The sequence below is a fragment of the Ceratotherium simum genome, chromosome 35 (assembly GCF_057802395.1).
Source record: "Ceratotherium simum simum isolate JZ-2026a chromosome 35, ASM5780239v1, whole genome shotgun sequence".
Lineage (NCBI taxonomy): Eukaryota > Metazoa > Chordata > Mammalia > Perissodactyla > Rhinocerotidae > Ceratotherium > Ceratotherium simum.
The window spans coordinates 25812353-25830146 of record NC_141934.1 but is presented as its reverse complement, the minus strand read 5'-3'; the positions used below and the strand labels follow the sequence as shown (position 1 = coordinate 25830146).

The 17794-nt window shown below is 47.8% G+C and overlaps 1 protein-coding gene across 4 annotated transcripts in view; it reads right to left on the bottom strand.

Annotated features, from left to right (window-relative positions):
* The window catches only part of ZNF664 (zinc finger protein 664), a 42970-nt gene that overhangs the window by 9239 nt on the left and 15937 nt on the right, over positions 1 to 17794 (bottom strand). The window lies entirely within an intron of this gene.

The window sequence follows — 17794 nt, the reverse complement described above, 5'->3', positions numbered from 1 at the left end:
AAAAGAAAGAAAACCAATAAGCCTTTGCTTACCAGATCCCTGTAATGAAGATCTTAAGCCATAAGAAAGATATACAACAGCATTCTAAATTAGAGCTACCTAAACTGTGCCTCCATTGACAGCACTAACCATGCAAACCCAGGCACGTCACTACACAGGGACAGCAAGAACGTTAACTTACAAGCTTGCTGGCAATTTATCTACCTTGAGTGAAACTCGATCATCCTTTGACCAAAACACCCTGTTTGTCCAGCTTTCTGACTCCGCTAATCTGCCTGAACCTTTCCTTTGCTCCCACAGGACCTCGAGCCTTCTTTTAATCTCTTTTAATCCCACTAGTCAGATCCTGTCTGTCTTTACTCCCTGGTGTCCTTCTCTGGCTGATTCTGCGGCCCCGCCCTCCACTCACTCTCTCCGCCCCTCCCCTCCGCCATCACCATTTCCATGGTCATCCCTTGGCTTTGTCATCACCAATTACTGCACCACCATCTCCAAAATCTGTTCAAGTAACCCATCTTCTGACCACTTTGTGCTTCCTCCCCTTCTAGCTAACGGATTCCAGCAATTCTTCGCCCGCAGACTCACGACCATTAACCTTATCATTTGTTCTCTGTCATCCTGCTCGGTCCTCTTCCATCCATTACAAGAACGTCTCTCTTGCATTCACTGTCAACTCTCTTGTGTCTTTCTCCCTCTGTCACACTGTCTTAGTAACACCCCAGCCTTATTTTAACCCAAGTCTCCACCTACCCACACAGGCACCCGAGCAGCTGCATAATGCCAGGCTTTATTAACTCACGAGCTTTATTAACTCACGATCACAAATCTCAAACGGGCTCCAGGCCCCCCTAGATTCTTCTGAGAATCTTCAGTACACACACTGTTCCAATATTTTAAATTACTACTTCATACTTCTCTTTTCTCCTCAAATCTTCTACAGTCCCTTCACCTCCCTCCCTTGTGGGCTGATACCCTGCCCAGACAATTTATTAAGAAAACAGAAGCAATCATTTGGCCATCTCCTCTCTCTCCCTCAGTAATCTATCCCCTCAGCTATCAGCATCTACGCCCACGCCTCTGCCACCCTGCTGCTCCTCTCCCTCCTCCTCCAGGTAAGTGCCCTGCTCCTCCCCAGGGCCAGCCCCTCCACCTGGGCACAGTCAGCATTTCCTGTGACCTTCTCAAAATCAAATCCTGCAACGATACTTTCTTTGTCTTCATCAGTTTTGTCTATCTATAGGTCCATTCCCATACAAATGTGTTCTAGTATCTCCCTTCCTGAAACAAACTTCTTCGGATCCCATTGTCCCACCCCAGCTCTCAGCCAAAATATCTGCTCCCCTTCACAGCAAAACTTCTCAAGAGCGTCACGCCTTACATTCTCTCAATCAGGTTTCTGCCTCTGTGTCCCACTGAAAACTGCTCTTATCCAGGCCGTCATGACCTCCACAGTGCCAAACCCAAAGGGCACCGTCCTTGTCTACTTGATGGGACCACGTGACACACTCTCTCTCCTTGGCCTGCACGGTCCCCCTCACCAGCTGTCCTTCTACCTCACTAGCCACTCCTCGTTTTTTTTACTGGAGACGACTCCTCCTCTGCTCGACTTCTAAATGTTGGGGTGCTCCAGGGCTCCCACCAGGGACCCCCTTCTCTTCCGAGTCTGTATCCTCTCTCCAAGTACTCTCACCCAGTCACATGGCCTACAGTGCCATCCTGATGTCGGCTCCCAAGTTTTATCTCCAGCCCAGGACTGCTCCAGTGTTTGCCCAAGGCATCACAAACAACGTTTCCAAACCCGAATTGCCCTCATGTGTTCCTTGCTCACTCTTCCCCGTCTCAGTAAGCTGCACTAACGTCTACCCAGATGGGCTGGCCTTCCTCTCCCCTCACCCCCATGTATCCACATCGCCACAGCACACCCCACCCTCACCTGTCCCCCCACGCCACTACAGCCACCCCTGGCCAAGCCCGACTGTCCCCACGCTTCTCCGCCAGCCGTCTCTCGGCGTCACTCTCACTCCGCCACAATCTGGCCTCCACGAGTCAGCCTCATCTCTTAAAGTCATAAAGAAAATAATGCCGCTCCCCTGCTTAAACCTTCCACCGCTCTTTAAAATGCACCCTCCTCTGGCTGGTGCACATGCTGGACACGGGCCGGCCGCTGGCTCTGTCCACTCTCACCCCTACACTCTCCTGTACACTACACAGCACCTCACTCATCTCCTTTCTCGTCCTCAAACCAGCCAGGCGTGCTCCCCGCAGCACCTCAAACACCTCCCCGCCCACGCTGCCTCCTGACCACTGAGAGCTCGAGTTCTCTCCACACGCAGGTCTCAGCGCCAGGCTCCCCTCCCCGCCAGAGAGCAGCGCCTCAATTAACCAGTTTCAGCTGATTCACCTCTCTCAGCTCACCACTCTGCTCTGTCCTCGTCACAGCACATTACCTCTGCCTGCCCGAATCACTCTGTGTATTTATGCGTGTGTTTCCTTGCTCGCTGCCTCCTTCTCCCTGCTTCTTGAGTGTAAGCTCCTCGAGCAGCAGGAATGGCAGAGAATTAGTGAATTTACTGGACCTCTAAAACTCCTCCATCTCTCGGTCTTCCACAGGTCATTCAAGCAACAAACGTCTCTCGAGTGCCTGTGTCAGCCACTGCGCCTGCAACAGTCAGCAGCAATACACCCAGCCCTTCCCTCGTGGAATTCATAGTCTGGTGGGGAGGCAGACATTCATCAAAAATGTCCACGAAGAAAGGTAAAACTATGTTCAGTGCGACAAAGCAGCCCTGGGCGGTGCTTTGGGAGCCTCTGGCAGACATGGAAGTGGGGGCTGAGCTCATCAGGAGGGTCAGGGAAGACTCCTCGAAGAAGTGCGAGCTGAGCTCAGATCTACAGGAGGAATCTGCAAAGTGAAAAAGAGACATTGGACCCGAGGGAAGAGCACACACTAAGGTTGTGGTCAGAGAGAGTAAGTGTAGGTCTGAGAAGTGAAAAGTGCCAGTGTGGCTGCAGCACAGGGAGCGCTGAGGAGCACAGAGGAGACAGCGCAGCAGGAGGTAAGGATCTTGATCTTTATCCTGAGTGCAACGGAAAGCCACTTACGGGCTTAGTTTTTGTTTTAAGGTGGGAACAGACTTGCATTTTTAATAGAAAACTGTAGCTAAGGTACATTTAACAGATGGGTGGAAAGCAAGAGTATTTGGGGGTAAACATGTTGGGGGATCATCTCAGTAGTCTGGGCTAGAAAGGATGATAACCGAACTAAGCAGTGTGTAAATGGAAAAAAGTGAATGGTTTTGTTTTGTTTTGTTTTACTGAGGAAGATTCGCCCTGAGCTAACATACACGGCCAGTCTTCCTCTTTCTGTATGTGAGCCACCACAGCATGGCCACTGCAAGACGAGTGGTGTAGGCCCACACCCAGGAACCAAACCTGGGCTGCCAAAGCGGAGCATGCTTAAATTAACCACTAGGCCACCAGGGCCAGCCCAAAAAGTGAATGGTTTTAAGGCATATTTAGGAGAGAAACCAATCAGACCTGGTGCTGGACTGAACACAATGGGTGAGGGAAAAGGAAACGTCAAGGATGCCTCCAAGGATTTTTGTTTGAAGAACTGCACGGAGCTGGAGCCACTCATTAAGACAGGAAACTCTAGGAAAGACCAAGGTCTGGGGCCTAAGAACAGATTTCGATTTTAGACTTCTGCGATGTCCACCAGCAGGCGTCAAGGACAGCAGCTGGATAAAAGGAACTGGCACTGAGACAAGACGTCAGGACTTTGTAAGACACAGATTTGTGAGCCACTAGCATTCAGATGGTAACTGAAGTGGGCGCTGGAATCAGACCCCAGGGAGAAAGTCTCAGGTGGGAAGCGAAGAGGACCCTGGGACTGAGCTGTATGAAAATCCAACACTGAACGACTGAGTCTGAAAGAAGCCAGCACAGGAGAACTCACTGTATGACTGCAGTACATAAAGTTCACAACAGGCAAAACTAACCTCTGCTCCTGGAGAGGGCAGAGGAGCTATGACTGGAAAGGAGCATGAGGGGGATTTCGGGGGTCCTGGTCATGTGGTTTCTTAAGCTGGGCACTGGTTTACACAGGTGTGGTTATCTCACAGCTGTGAACATTCTTCATGCTGTACCCCTGTGATTTGTGAATCTGTCTGTATGTTATACTTCAAGGAAAAGTTCAGGAAAGAAAAAAAATGGGAAGAATTCCAGTGAGAGGGAAAAACAAACTATGAGAGAGAAAAGAAATAATGGAAAAGGCCCATGGAGACAGGCCCCAAAGCCCAGCAGAGGGTCAGCCTTAGAGAGGAGGGTCAGCCATCTACTGGGAGAGGGGAGGCAGCAAGTGGTGTGTGTGTTGGGTGGGAAGCTGACAGAGCTGCCGTCTTCTCGTCCTCAGTGAACCAGGAAACAAGGTCACCTGCCGAGAAGGAGAGGTCAAGGCGGGGTCTCGGTGGCTTGAGGAGCGCAGAGGGTCTGAAACGGTTGTGTGTAGAGTGGGAGAGTGGAGTGACCAGAGAAACGGAGAAGGCGCCAGAGCGTGGAGGGTGGTCACAGGTTTGTCCCACAGGGCTGTCACTCAGATGCTGCTGAGTAATGCGGTCGGCTGTGTTTCTGCAGGACTGATTTTCTGCCAGATGGGATGATCAGAGGACACAGGGGCTGTCTACCGCAAGAAGTCATCATCTATTCCAAGCCAAACTTCTGCCCTTGCATGCTGACAAAGAAAATCAAAACACTGCCAAGGTGTTCACAGTCACCGACTTCAAGTGGGCCTTCCGGCTGCCGGGAATGCCCACGTGACCCCTTCCCCACTGTCCCTCTACCTCCAACTCATGTCTCTCCTCTCACTCCAGCACGCGGCCACACAGAGTCCTCACAGAGAGGGCAGAACTCCTCAGAGAACTCCCTCAACGTCCTGCCACCAAACTATGAAGGTCCCCACACCGCACAATTCCAGCTCTTCCCCCTCCTTTTACAACGGAAGAGTGTCGGTGATCCTGCCTCAGTCATCCCACACCACTCCTCTCTGGGTGTCTCAACCTAGCTTTTCTTTATCTTGAAAACATTATCTGAAATTCGGACTGCTGGCTCAGAAAATCTAGTCATTTGAAAATAACTACACAATTACTTTGTCATAAAAGTCAAGTGAACATTATCTCTTTTTTTGTTTTTTGAAACACAATGGCTCTGACTGTAAGAAACTTATAAAGCCCTGCAGGCCTTCCTACAGCATTATGGCTACAGGACTTCCTATAACGCATTAAGTATCAATAATCCCACTCAACCGTAGCAGATGCTTTAATGTGTCAGTTAAATCTATTTCAACAGAGTTCAAACTAACTTCTTATCCAGAACCAGGTCTGTCAGAACACGTGGTTTATAGTTTTGTCATTCAAAGGGATAAGGGCACACTTTCTGGGAAAGATAAAAATGAAAAAGAAAGGGACAAAGATATGTCTGTGCCCCCACCCTCAACCAAAAATCTCCACCACCACCTGCCATGGGTTGAAGTAGCCAGGGGATTAATCTTCCCCACACGTGCAGGGCAGGCAACTGTCTCATGGTTCGAGAGAAGATTCTCAAACAAAGATGATCCAAGTGCCTTAGCTCAGACAAAGATGCACCAGGCTAGCAACTGTGAAACATAAAGAATCCAAACCAACTTCTAGGTCCCTTAACCACTGGAAAGGGTTTTATAGGATGAGTGCTGTGTTCCCAGTTCCCCTAATACATGTTGGTTCATGCCACGCTGATTCGTGTTTGATATGTAAGTGACACTCTGAGGATCTGGCCCACCTGGAAGCAGGCCTAGAAGAAGGTGTAACCGATGGGACAGTCCTGGAAGCTGAACTCTTAGACGCAGGGTCAGAGCACGCATGTGTAAAGGCATACATGCCACACACATTTATTTAGCACCCAGTGTTTGTTGGGCAGTGAGCAAGCTCTGGAGGACCCTATGATGGACACAGGAGCCACGGCTTCCGCACCCATGTGGTTTGCAGGCTCAGGGGCGAGGCGCCAGACCCAGCATTGTGTAAGTGGTGCTGTGACAGAGGCATGCACCTGGGGACACAGCTGCACCAACAAGGGACATCCTAATGAGTCTCGGCATGACAAGGGAGGATTCCAGTAGACTCTACTTTTAAACCCAAAGGATGAACTGAGTCAGCCACGAAGAGCAGGAGGGCAGAGGGTGCCAGCCTACGGACCGCAGGTGTTGAGAGATGATCAGGATGACAAAGCCTGGGAAGCAGAAGCTGAGCATGTACAAGGCAGAAGGTGGCACAAAAGCAGGGGTCATACGTCAACAGGGTCCTGTAAACAGCAGGAACACTTTAAGTGCTAAGAACTTTTTTTAGCACTTATTCTTGAGAAAACACTACTGTTACAGTTGCAAGACACCTGTGAGGGGTGGTCTTCCTACAAAGACTAATAAAGATTGACAGGTCTTCCTACAGAGCTAGGACTCTATCTCATGCAAAACAGGACAGCATGAGACTGCCACAGGTTCCTAAGAGTGACGGAAGGATGGGCCCATACACGCATGAGGGGGAGAAGTACGTCAAGGCCCCTGGCAGGGTTAGAAAACCAAGTTCCACGAGGAAATCAGCTCCTGAGCGGGCTGGCATGCAGCTGCATTTCTAGGAGGAGGGGATCTGACTCGGTACTCCTCCCGGAAACGCTGGCTCAGTTTCTGGAACAGGGACATTCTCTTCAGCTCCAGCGCGCCCTACCCGAGGCAGTTTCCAAAAACTTGGTAAAGGATTTAACTTAAGTCCTCGCTCCACTCAATGCATGGTTTTTTCCTCAGAAACCCACACCGTCTCTGAGTCCCCCTCCCGCTGTAGCCCAGTAATAATCCACAGCCGAGTCCCCATCTTCTAAGTGCAGTACCAAGTGCTGATGCTCATACGGGCAGGAACTCATCAGCGTCAGCCTGGGTTAGCTGGAGCTTTGCAGAAGAAAGTGTACTGGGCTGAACAGTGTCTCCCAAAAGTTCATTACCACTTGGAACCCCCGGATGTGACCTTGTTTGGAAACAGGGTCTTTGCAGATGAAATTAGTTAAGATGAGGTCATACTGGATTAGGGTGGGCTCTAAATCCAATGACTGGTGTTTGTTTTATGAAAGAAAAGAAAGAGAAATTCAGACACACACACACAGTGTGGAGACGGAGGCAGAGACTGGAGAGATGTGTCTACAAGCTAAGGAACGCCAAGGATTGCCAGCAACCACTAGAAGCTAGAAGAGACAAAGGATTCTTCCCTAGAGCCTTCAGAGGGCGCGTGGCCCTGCTGACACCTTGACTTCAGACTTCTGGCCTCCAGAATGGTGAGAGAATAAATTTCTGTTGTTTTTAGCTACCCAGTTCGTAGCACGCTGTTACAGGCACAGGAAGCTATGGCTTAGGAAACTACTAGGCCTAGAAAGTAACACAAGGAGGATGTGGAATGCTTTCAGTAACACCTTCCCCACTACTTATCCCCATCAGGGCCCTATGTACACACATGGATACTTGTTTATTCTTTGGGGATGCTGAATGTTCAGACTTCACCCAAGCTCTTTTCACTCTGTAAAAACCTGGAGTCATTTCACTTTAACTCACATTAGAAGAAAGAATATAAGTTGCATATTTCACTTATATACTTTTACTCAAGAGACTACATTTCATAGAAAAAAATCTTAATTTTTCCTTTCCTTTCCAATATTTTCCTCTTTGCTTCTACTTCCAAAGGAAATAAAAATCCATAAATGGCATATATAGTCTTCACCTCCCACCAAAAAAGCCACACACACGTATACACTTACCTGGCAGGCAGCACGGTGAAGGAGAGTGAGCACAGGATTCACTCTAGACCAACCAGAGTTTAAATTTAGCCTGAGTTTAAATTTATCTATTAAGGGCTTGGTGGCCTCAAGAACAGCTTAAAACCTCTCTTAGCTCTACCAAATTATGGTTTTATGTATGATGGGAAAGGACACTTTCTTAGAATAAAACTTTAAGGTTTGAAATCAAAGGGGGGTGGGCAGGAATGTGAAAGAATGTTCCATCTGGAAATGAGGTAAAATTTAATTGGGGGAGGTTTGATAACTGGGACGTAGCTTCTGCCGCGGCCCGTGGGCTGCAGGAGCCTCTCCTCAGCACCCGGCCCGTGAGGGGACACAGCCTACTCCTGCACTCTCGAAACAAAGCCTGCTTGTATGTGACGGCCTGAAACGGGGGGTGCCCCACATCACACACATACAAACACTCTACTCATGCGTCCATGCCGCTTCCCTTCCCACGGCAACTGTGATTTCAGCATCTCCCTAAATTGTCATAAACCCTGTCAAAGAATCACCTGATAGAAGTCTTAAGACTGTATTCCCTCCAGTGGGCTGAGAGCATGAAGCAGCTCTGGTCTAACCCAGAAGTCCTGATCACTGGAAAATATTTTAAAGAAAGATCCCACTCCTATACACACATCAAAACCCAGGAAAAGCTTCCATCAATGTAACAACCTGTTCTCAAGCGCATTCTGTCTCTGACATCTTGACTCTCTATGCACCTCCAGCTCTCTGGGTCCATACATGTTCTCCCCAGCTGCTACCACTCCATAGAAAGTGCTCAGCCCACTGAAAGCCACCTTTTACCCCAAGAAGCAGCAGTTTCTGCCAACTTTTGTTTTATTGCAAAACACACACTTTGCAGCTCTTCCACTCCCTAACAGTGTGACTTTAAGCAAGTCATTTACGCCTAAGACTCCGTTTCCTCAAATGTAAAAGAGAAATAACACTTCTACTTCCTTTAGGGCTGTTGTGACAATGAAATAAGACCATCCCTAAGCCCAGGCTCAATCAGCACCCTCTGTTTTTCTTTCCTCAATTTGCCTGATAGGGACTGTACACCGTCCACCGCAGGATGCTCTAGGGACTTGGTGAACAGCGGTCTCTGTCTCAGCCCCCTGCTTCCATTCCCTCCCCACCGCACTCTCCGCTCCTGGTGGGGTTAGTTCCCTCCTCTCAGCACTGACGGCCGCAGATACATCAGGTGCCCCATCCTCCCGCTGTGAGAGCCCGTCCCCAGACCCGTCACCACCTAGCAGTCAAGGGGAGGGAACAGACCCAAGGCCACCCAACCAGACGCCCTCTCCTCCTGCTCCGAACAGTGAAGACAGATGCAGAGAGGACATGAGAGAACAGACTGCACTCACATCCCAGTGACGGCACGCAGAACAGGCGTTCAAGCAGTTCCCACCAGCAGGGCCCCCACGGCCCCCAGGCTCCTCCACCTTCCCCTCAACTCTGTAACTCCTTCTCATGCCAGCCAGAGCCCTTCTCTGCTGCAGACGCCCAGGCAACCCTCACTGACCAAGGATTTCATAGCCATCACCCACCTCCACCCGCTCCGCTCTCCCTTTCGCGGTGACTGGCACTAACACTCACACCCTGTATTCAGAGCACGTGGAAAAGGAAAACTGGCTCTGGAACCCTGATTTCAAGGTGGATCCAGAGACCAGCATCACCATCCTCACCTGGCCACTGGTCAGAAATGCAAACCCAGGCCCCACCCCCATCTGCTTCATCAGAAACTGCATTTTGACGAGATCCTCAGGGGATTCTACTCTGAGAATCTCACACAGTGAAGCTGGTGAGGCACCAACCCAGAGGGTAAGTGTGGTTCTTGGCAAGCGCCTGATCAGCATCTCATCCTTAACCTGAAAATGTTCTTTTTTCACAGCCCCTACTTGACTGATAACTCTCCTCACAGAAGACAGGCTTTGGCACTGTAACAGTGATTAAACCCACCACGGCCCACAGATCGCTGCTCAGATCCTGTTCCTATCGCCAACGGTGTGGCCTCAGACCATTTCCTGAACTACCTGAGCACCAGCTCCCGCCTGTAAAACAGGCCTGTACGACTCACCTCCTGGGACCCCCAGGTGTGCAGACAGCACATTCCCACCACTGCCTTCTCCAGGACAGACACTCCTCAGCGCTCCAGTTATGCCCCCAGGAGAAACAGTTCCTGAATAAATGAGCTGGGCGCCCTCTGGTCTAGATCCTCACTCTCAACATGCTGCTCACAATCAATTAATAATAACCTCTGCTGATTAATGTCCACTGAGATATGAGCTCCGTGAAGGCAGGAACAGCGTCCTTTTTGCTCACCACGGAGGCACTGGCATAGAGCATTGTGACTGTCTCACAGGATACACTCAAGTGTTTGCTGAAGAATAATCATCCAAGTGGGAGGTTTATGAAATGGTTTCAGGTTTTATTTAGACCCTTTCTTGAGTTGGGGAAAATGCTAAGAACAAATACTGGCTATAAAAGGACAAAGAAATTTTTTTCCCTCAAGATTCCTCTTTTACCCAGGTCCGTAGCTCAGAATAAGCTGGGTGTGCTGTGATATCCACCTCTTTCTTCCATTTCCTTTCTACGCTGTCCCTGCTATCCTTCCTTCCATCCACAGAAATGTTAAAGGTTTGTTCTAACAGCTGTCTACCACACATGTCCTTCACATCTGTTTTCCTTACTCACTCCAGGTTGAAGGGCCCTCATACAACATGCCCAAGCCTAACACCCAGCCCAGTTCATCTCAAAACCGTGCCCCACAAGGGCAGGGAGTCAAGAGCCCGCAGGGTCAGGTAGGCAATATAAACGTGCGCAGCTGCTGGGCTCCAGACAACAGGGACTGGTGGGCCCTTCCCACCCACTCTCCTGAAAGGCACTCAAATTCCCACAAACACAACGTCAACAGGCTGAAATCAGTCCAACAGCCACAAGCTGAGTCTCTTGCAAAAACAAAAAGTAAAAAAACTAACTTGTGAGAATGGGATACTGAACTGCTTGTCCAACCTCTTAGAATAAGTGAGCTCAGTTCTTTCCAGCTATTGTCCTAGACCAGCAGTTCTCAAATGTGGTCCAAAGGCTCTCGGAGGTTCCAAAACCCTTACAAAACAGGATCAGAATGATTTCCAAAATAATACTAGGATGCTGCTTGCTTTTTTCACTGTGTTGACACGTGCACTGAGGATACAAAAGCACTGGCTGACAAAAGTGGCAACTCCTTAGGCCCCTCCCACGAAATCCTAAGGCAGAGGCACCGAACAGTACAGCAGTCAACTTCGTTCTTCACGTCCATGGACTCAGTCAACAAAAGTTTCATGTAAGAATATCACTGAAAAGGCAATAAAAATTATTAATTTTATTAAATCTAGACCCTTTTATTTATATTAAGTATATAAAAATATTGTTTACATTTATATTTACCATATTCCGTGTGTCAAAATGGGAAGTGTACCAGCCACATACCAAAGTGCAGTGGTCGCCTCAGGAAAAGCCCTCGTGCAACTGTTTGAGTGGCAAGCTCAGTGAGCCTCCTTTTGACAGCATCATTTTTACGTGAAAAAACGACTGGGCACTGGGCAGCCTTGGGTGCTGTGCAGACACATGAGACAACAGGAAACAACGGATGGTGTTTGTTGCCCGTCGTCAAATCCGAGCTCTCAAGTGAAAACTGGGATTTAGGAAAGCTGTCGGCGCCCGTGAGCTCTACGGCTCCCCAATACCTGAAGACTTGTCTCATGAGACTGACGGTGATACTAACAAACGTGAGTTTTCTGCTATTATATATAATGAAATGTGTGAACATTTACAAGATCTGTGTAACTCAGTGAACCAATACCTTCCAACTAACCAATGTGTGAGGTAGTAAAATCGTGGGAAAAAGATCTATTCAAAGTGCAAGCGAGACCAATGCATTTCCATACACCAGACTACAAAAAGTTCACCAACGGGATTTCAGATTGCATGTTGCAACTCACCTTTAAGAACCGACCACTTGTCGAGTTTCGGTGTCGTGTCCCAGATGAACTCACAATTATCTGAAAAGGCTACTAAAATCCCTTTTCCAACAACATTATCTGTGTGAGGCCAATGTTTTCATCTACTTCAACCAAAACAACATATTGCAAGAGACTAAACAGAGAAGCAGACATCTTTTATCTAAGCTGCATACATTTAAAGACATTTGCCAAGATGTAAATATTGCCACTCTTCCTACTGAATGTTTTTTGTTTTAAAAAATAGCTGTTTTTCATAAAAAGGTCATTTGTGTTAACATGCAATGGGTTTATCATTTTAAAATAAATTAGTTAATAAATATTTTTGTAAAATTTTAATTTTCATTTCTATTATGGTATCAATGCCTGTAACCCACATAAACAGAAAGCTCTCCAAGGTCCTTAATACCATTTCTTAAAGCGTAAAAAGATTCAGAGACTAAAAAGAGATTCCATTTTAAATCCACCTTTTTTTTTAAAGCTTGAAAGTATGTCAACAAACTAGAAGATGACCACTTACTTGTAGTTAGTAATTTCCATCATCAGCCATCATTATTCTGGATATAAGAAAAATGCCCCCCCAAATTCCTCAAAAATGATTCTGAAGTCAAGTTTTGTACATGAGAGGACTAAAAGATGAACACTACAAGAAATAACTCTACATCCAGAAAGACGTTCTATAAAGGACTCAGAAATTGCCCCATGAGGCAGCAATCCTAATGCGTTCCTGCCAGATCTTGATTTCTGGGTCCAAAGCCTTGCGATTCCATCTTATACTGTCCCCCTAGACATAATGGATGCCCCTGTTCATGGAGACGGAACATGGTTCCCAGCTGGGCTAGCAGCTCCTCCTCCTCACAAATTATCAGGAAGTCCCAGAAATCAACTCAATCAGATACTAATTTGGCAACGGTACAACTCCAAAGGAAGTACTACCTCTGCTAAGCCTTTTTCTACAGGCCTTGGCAAACAGAAAACAAATGGAAAGGCTGTTTAAGTCCCTGGTGCCTAAATGCTGCCAAGGAGCAGGCCTAAGAGGTTCTTTGTTCTGTTCAAGGCCACCACTCCCTGCGCCCCAGGGATGTGGGCACACAGCAGAGGCAGTATCCACCTCCTCGCTAATCCCCACTACACCTTCAGAAGATTCCAGTCTAGAATACACATAACAAGGTGTAGGAAGACTTAGATACTCAAGCTACACAGGCCCCATGCACTCATTCTCTGCTCAGCTATTTGTCTTAGAATAACTGACTTAGAGCAGTCACTTGTAGCTTACTGATTAGGACCATGGAATGCCAAACCCATTCTATTTTGCTTCTACCATCACCACCGGTCCTGGAACAGAAGATACTGGTGGCCTGAAGATACCCGTTTTGGCTGCCCAGGGCAAGTTCATGTCCCAGATCTGCCCTTCATATTTCCCACACTTTTTCTAGTGCCCCACTCTTCCAGAGAACAGAGCTGTTTTTCCTCATTACAGTCCCTCTGCATGGTCCTAGGCCACCACAATGGTAACAGGTCACAGTGAAGCCCCACACCGTAAAGTCCTGGACCTCTTGCCTTGGTGGCTGGTGCTCAGAAAGCCTCTGAAGAAGGGTCCACCTGGCTCCCCTAAACACTCTAAAGCAGCCACTAAGGCCTCTAGCTAGTCTACTCCTCACGCTTCTTCATCTGCTCTCGCTGACAACACCCTGGAAGGCCCTGAGGTGTGCTTCTCACTCAGGAAGTGAACACAGGCTTCCTCCTCTTCCCGGGCTAACTTCAGTACTGAGAAACTGGATGGGGTCACAGCTGAGAGGGAGTCACCCTCAGAGTGGCCCAAGCACACACCTTTACCTCCTGAACCCAAATCTCTTGGGGACAGATCCCTCTACAGAAGGCCCAGCCTCAGAACATATTCCAGATTTCTATTCTCCCGAAGGCCTGTTCGGGTACTCAGGCACTGCACCTAGTCACTGGAGCACCATGCACTTTGGAAAGTGGAATGACCTCGAAACAGGGCTCCTCAAATAGTCCATCAGTCTCTGGCCACCGGCTGCCCTTTGTGAGCATCTTCATAACATGCCCTGACCAGTATTCAAATGCTCCCCTACCTGGTGCTCAAGGAGCAAGCAGCATTTCCTGAATATACTCCTGATAATCTCTTGTCTCAGTCATTTACAGGGATAATTTCTCCATGGGAATTGAGGCCAACTTTTTAGCTTGGTCAAAGGAGGTTCTGACTCTGAGCAGGATTCTCCAACTAAACTCATGATGTCAGCCAGGGTCTACTCTTCTCCTTCTAGAATGAGGTCAAACTTTGTTAAAGACAGCTTTACTGACAGCAGAGGATTTTATGACACTTTTGGTGCCTTCCTCTCCACCTCCCTGTCACCAGTTGGCTAGAAAAGACTGATTCATTATGACTCCTGAGCACTAAAAGAAGCCCTGACAACAGTTCCGTCAGCCACTCACCCAGTGTCTCCTGGGGAGGCCACCTCGTCCCCACCCTTGATCTCTTTTCCTACTTGGGCCCCAGGTGTGGGGGTCCTCACTTCTTTCTCCCCTCCTCTCCCCCCACCTCCTATTCCTGCCCACACTTCCTTAAACCCTACACACCAAAAGCTCTAGGTTCCCTGACCTCTCCCCTATCAAAGTTCAACGGCTAATGATTCGGGCTCTGGGCTCTAATGAGCTATGGGGAAGAGAGCTGCTTTCATTTTGTCCTTGAGACAACTGCTCATCTGGTGACTTGGCCTAAGGACTCCTACTGAAAAGATAAAAGACAAAAGAAGCCGTGTCTGATTTTCCTTTAACTAGAAATTACCACAAAGACTTTGAAATTAGGTCCAGGGAAGAGCAACAAAAAGTATCCAGGGAGTGATGCCAAGTTTTCTTGAGTCTGAGAAGGAAGTCTGAGAAGGGTAACTGCAGGTGTTACTAAGACGATAAAGGATGACATAGGTATACATTCCTCCGCTTTCCTTCAGCCAAGCCCTCCCACACAAACGACCTATGGAATGACACAGTGGGGTGTAGGCCTTGGCTCTGCCACTTGCTGTGTGATCGTGGCTGATCTGTAAAAATCAGGATGATAATGTCTACAACACTTTGCTGTGATAATTAAAGATAATAAATGTGAAAGTACCTCTCAGAGTGCTCACAGCATAGTTGAGGCTACATAACTATGCGTTTCCTTATTTCCTTTATTTTAATTAGCACATGACACATTCATTCATTTGCCAAGAATGTCACTTCACAGGCAGAGGCTTCCCGAGACCTGATGATCTATCTTCTGTAATTAGGATTCCTCCTCTGTTCAAAGCCCAACACTGCTTCTGTACCTACGTGTCTCTCTGCTGCACCTCCCTGTTTCTACCCAGCAGTTTTCCCTCTTGACCCTCTATTCAGAGGATTAGTTTAAAATACATCTAACTTCAGGGACACTTCCTCACAGTTTGGACTACACCACCTTCTTCCTGCTCCTCGACACTGCACACAGAAATGCCTGACTCATGGGACAGAAGATGATTTGCTTCGGCACTGGCCCCTCTGTGAACACCACATACAAAGCCCGAGTTTATCTTATCTATCTAGTCAATGTGTAACATATATAAGCATTAAGAACCATAATAATTTGGTGGGTAGAATACTAGACTTGCAGTCAAAAGTCCTAAGTTCAGACTCTTGACCTGACACTAAATAGTTACGTGACCAGAGGTTATTTGTTCTCATCAGCCTCAGGTTACTCATCCATGAGATGGAGACACACTGTTAGCCATGCAGGTGCTCACCCTCACCCTCAAACTGCAGGGGTTAAATGCCTCAGTACTCATTCTATCCTCAGGAAGGAGGAGCACTGACAGGGGACTGAAAACAAAAGGAAATCTTTTCAGGACACAATTAGGAGACCTAGAGAGAGGCAATGTGCTGTATGTTCAACAGAATGCAAGAAAATTTACTCTTGCCTGCAGAATATGCCTTTCCTGTCCTGCCCTTTGGCTGACTCTATTGGATCTGTCTTCCTCAAGGGCCCAGTCTTTCACAACTGGGCCAGGGACTCCTCCTGCCGCAAGGGCAGGCAGGAGCGGTGGGGGCAGGAATGTGAAAGCAAGCACAGAAGACTGAGGTCAGAGGAGCTCTAACGCACAGCGAGCATGACTCTCATTTATTAAACCTGCTTCCTCCTTCCACTGTTGCAGCACTAAGAGGGACAAAATCCACGCTTGGGCCTAAGAGAGAAAGGAACAGACTAGAAAGTTCAAGCCACCCTAAGGTAGAGGCAAAAGAAATGTCTGAAGGCCACAGGGGCCCAGCCTAGCTCACTACAGGAAAAAAAATCAGACCAGGCCCTGGAGACCACGGCAGAATAAAAAGTGGATATTTAGCAGGATTGTCCTCAGTGACACTGTAAGAGGGAGTGTCACAGTAGTTGGCAGGTCAAAAAATTAGGGATTTGGGATTCTGCCTGTTTTTTTAAATGCATTTTTTTTGTGGTAAAAAACATATATAACACAAAATTTACCATCTAAACCATTTTTAAGTGTACACTTCAGTAGTATTAAGTATATTGACATCATTGTGAAAAAGATCTCCAGAACTTCATCTTGCAAAACTGAAACTCTGTACCCACTGAACATCTCCCCTTTCCCTCTTCCCCAACTCCTAGTAACCACCCTTCTACTCTCTGTTTCTATGAATTTGATTATTTTAGATATCTCAGAATCTGGCAATTTTTGTGCCTGGGTCACAACTCATAACGTGTATTGTTTGGTCAACCAAAGTAAGCACATACAGGGGAGACAGATTTGTGGAGGAGGCTCACTGAGGAAGCAAAGTACAAGAGCCAGCTGACTTCTTATAGCCAAAGAATCCCACAGAGAGAACGATAATCCTAAAATTGGATAAGATCAGGTTATCAGAATTCAGGATTAGCATGGACAGAGATTCATCACCACCCTACTCTCAAAAAGGGCCAGGGAATGGTTACAACAGAGTCCACAGAGCTTCAGCACGCAGGCTCTGACTCAGCAGCAACGGCATCGGTGGGTGGTCAGCCATAATTTGGGGAATGCTACTGAAGAATAATCTCAAATGTGGCTAGTGGTCTCAGCAGACACCCCTCACCTCTAGGTACTCCAGGTGGAAACCTGCACAGGACTGAACCAGAAATGCAAAACACACGAACGCTTTATTAATTAGCTAGGCATGTGAATCCAATTCCCAATGCGGCCTTCCATAAGCTAGGCTGGATCACAGGGAGAACTCCGTTTCACTCTATTAGTGGGAACCTTGAGCTTGAGACCAAAGTATCAGCATGAACACAAATTCATGAAATTCTAGGCCCATATCTGAGGTCTTACTACCCATAATAAAGAAGGCCAGCCAAGGGTACCCAAGTTAGCACGGAATGGAGCCAGAAAGAGACAGAGAAGAGAGAACATTTGCTACTATGCCAAATGATTCTTGCCCCATATTTCCAAACAGGGCAGTCACCTGGAAATCAATCCAGCACTTGGGGAAGAGAGAAAAGGGAGAGCTAGTCAGGCCCTTTCCATCCAGGTCCAGCCTTCCCACTCTGGCCACGAAGAGTCAGGAAAGAGAAAGGATACCATACATCCTTGTGGGTTTAATCTTCTCACTGGGCACAGTAACTAGACCCACTCGGACAGAGGCCACTAAAATGTCCTTTCTCTCCCCAAGCCAATTCTCCTCACGGAGTGGGGAAGTGAAGTCAGGGAAGGAGAAGCCCAGAAGCTGAGAAGTCGACTTTTGGCAGCGGAGGGAAAGGACGAGAAGCTGCATGCCCCTCTGAGGCCAACAGTTTCCGAGACAGGGTTCTTCTTTCTCTTGCTTCCCAGCTATGCCCAGATATAACGTCAAATCTTATTGTGCACGTGAATCACAGAGATCCAGAATGCATGTCCCACTAAAGTATTCTGGATTTTAGCAATGAGCAAATAAAGATGAAC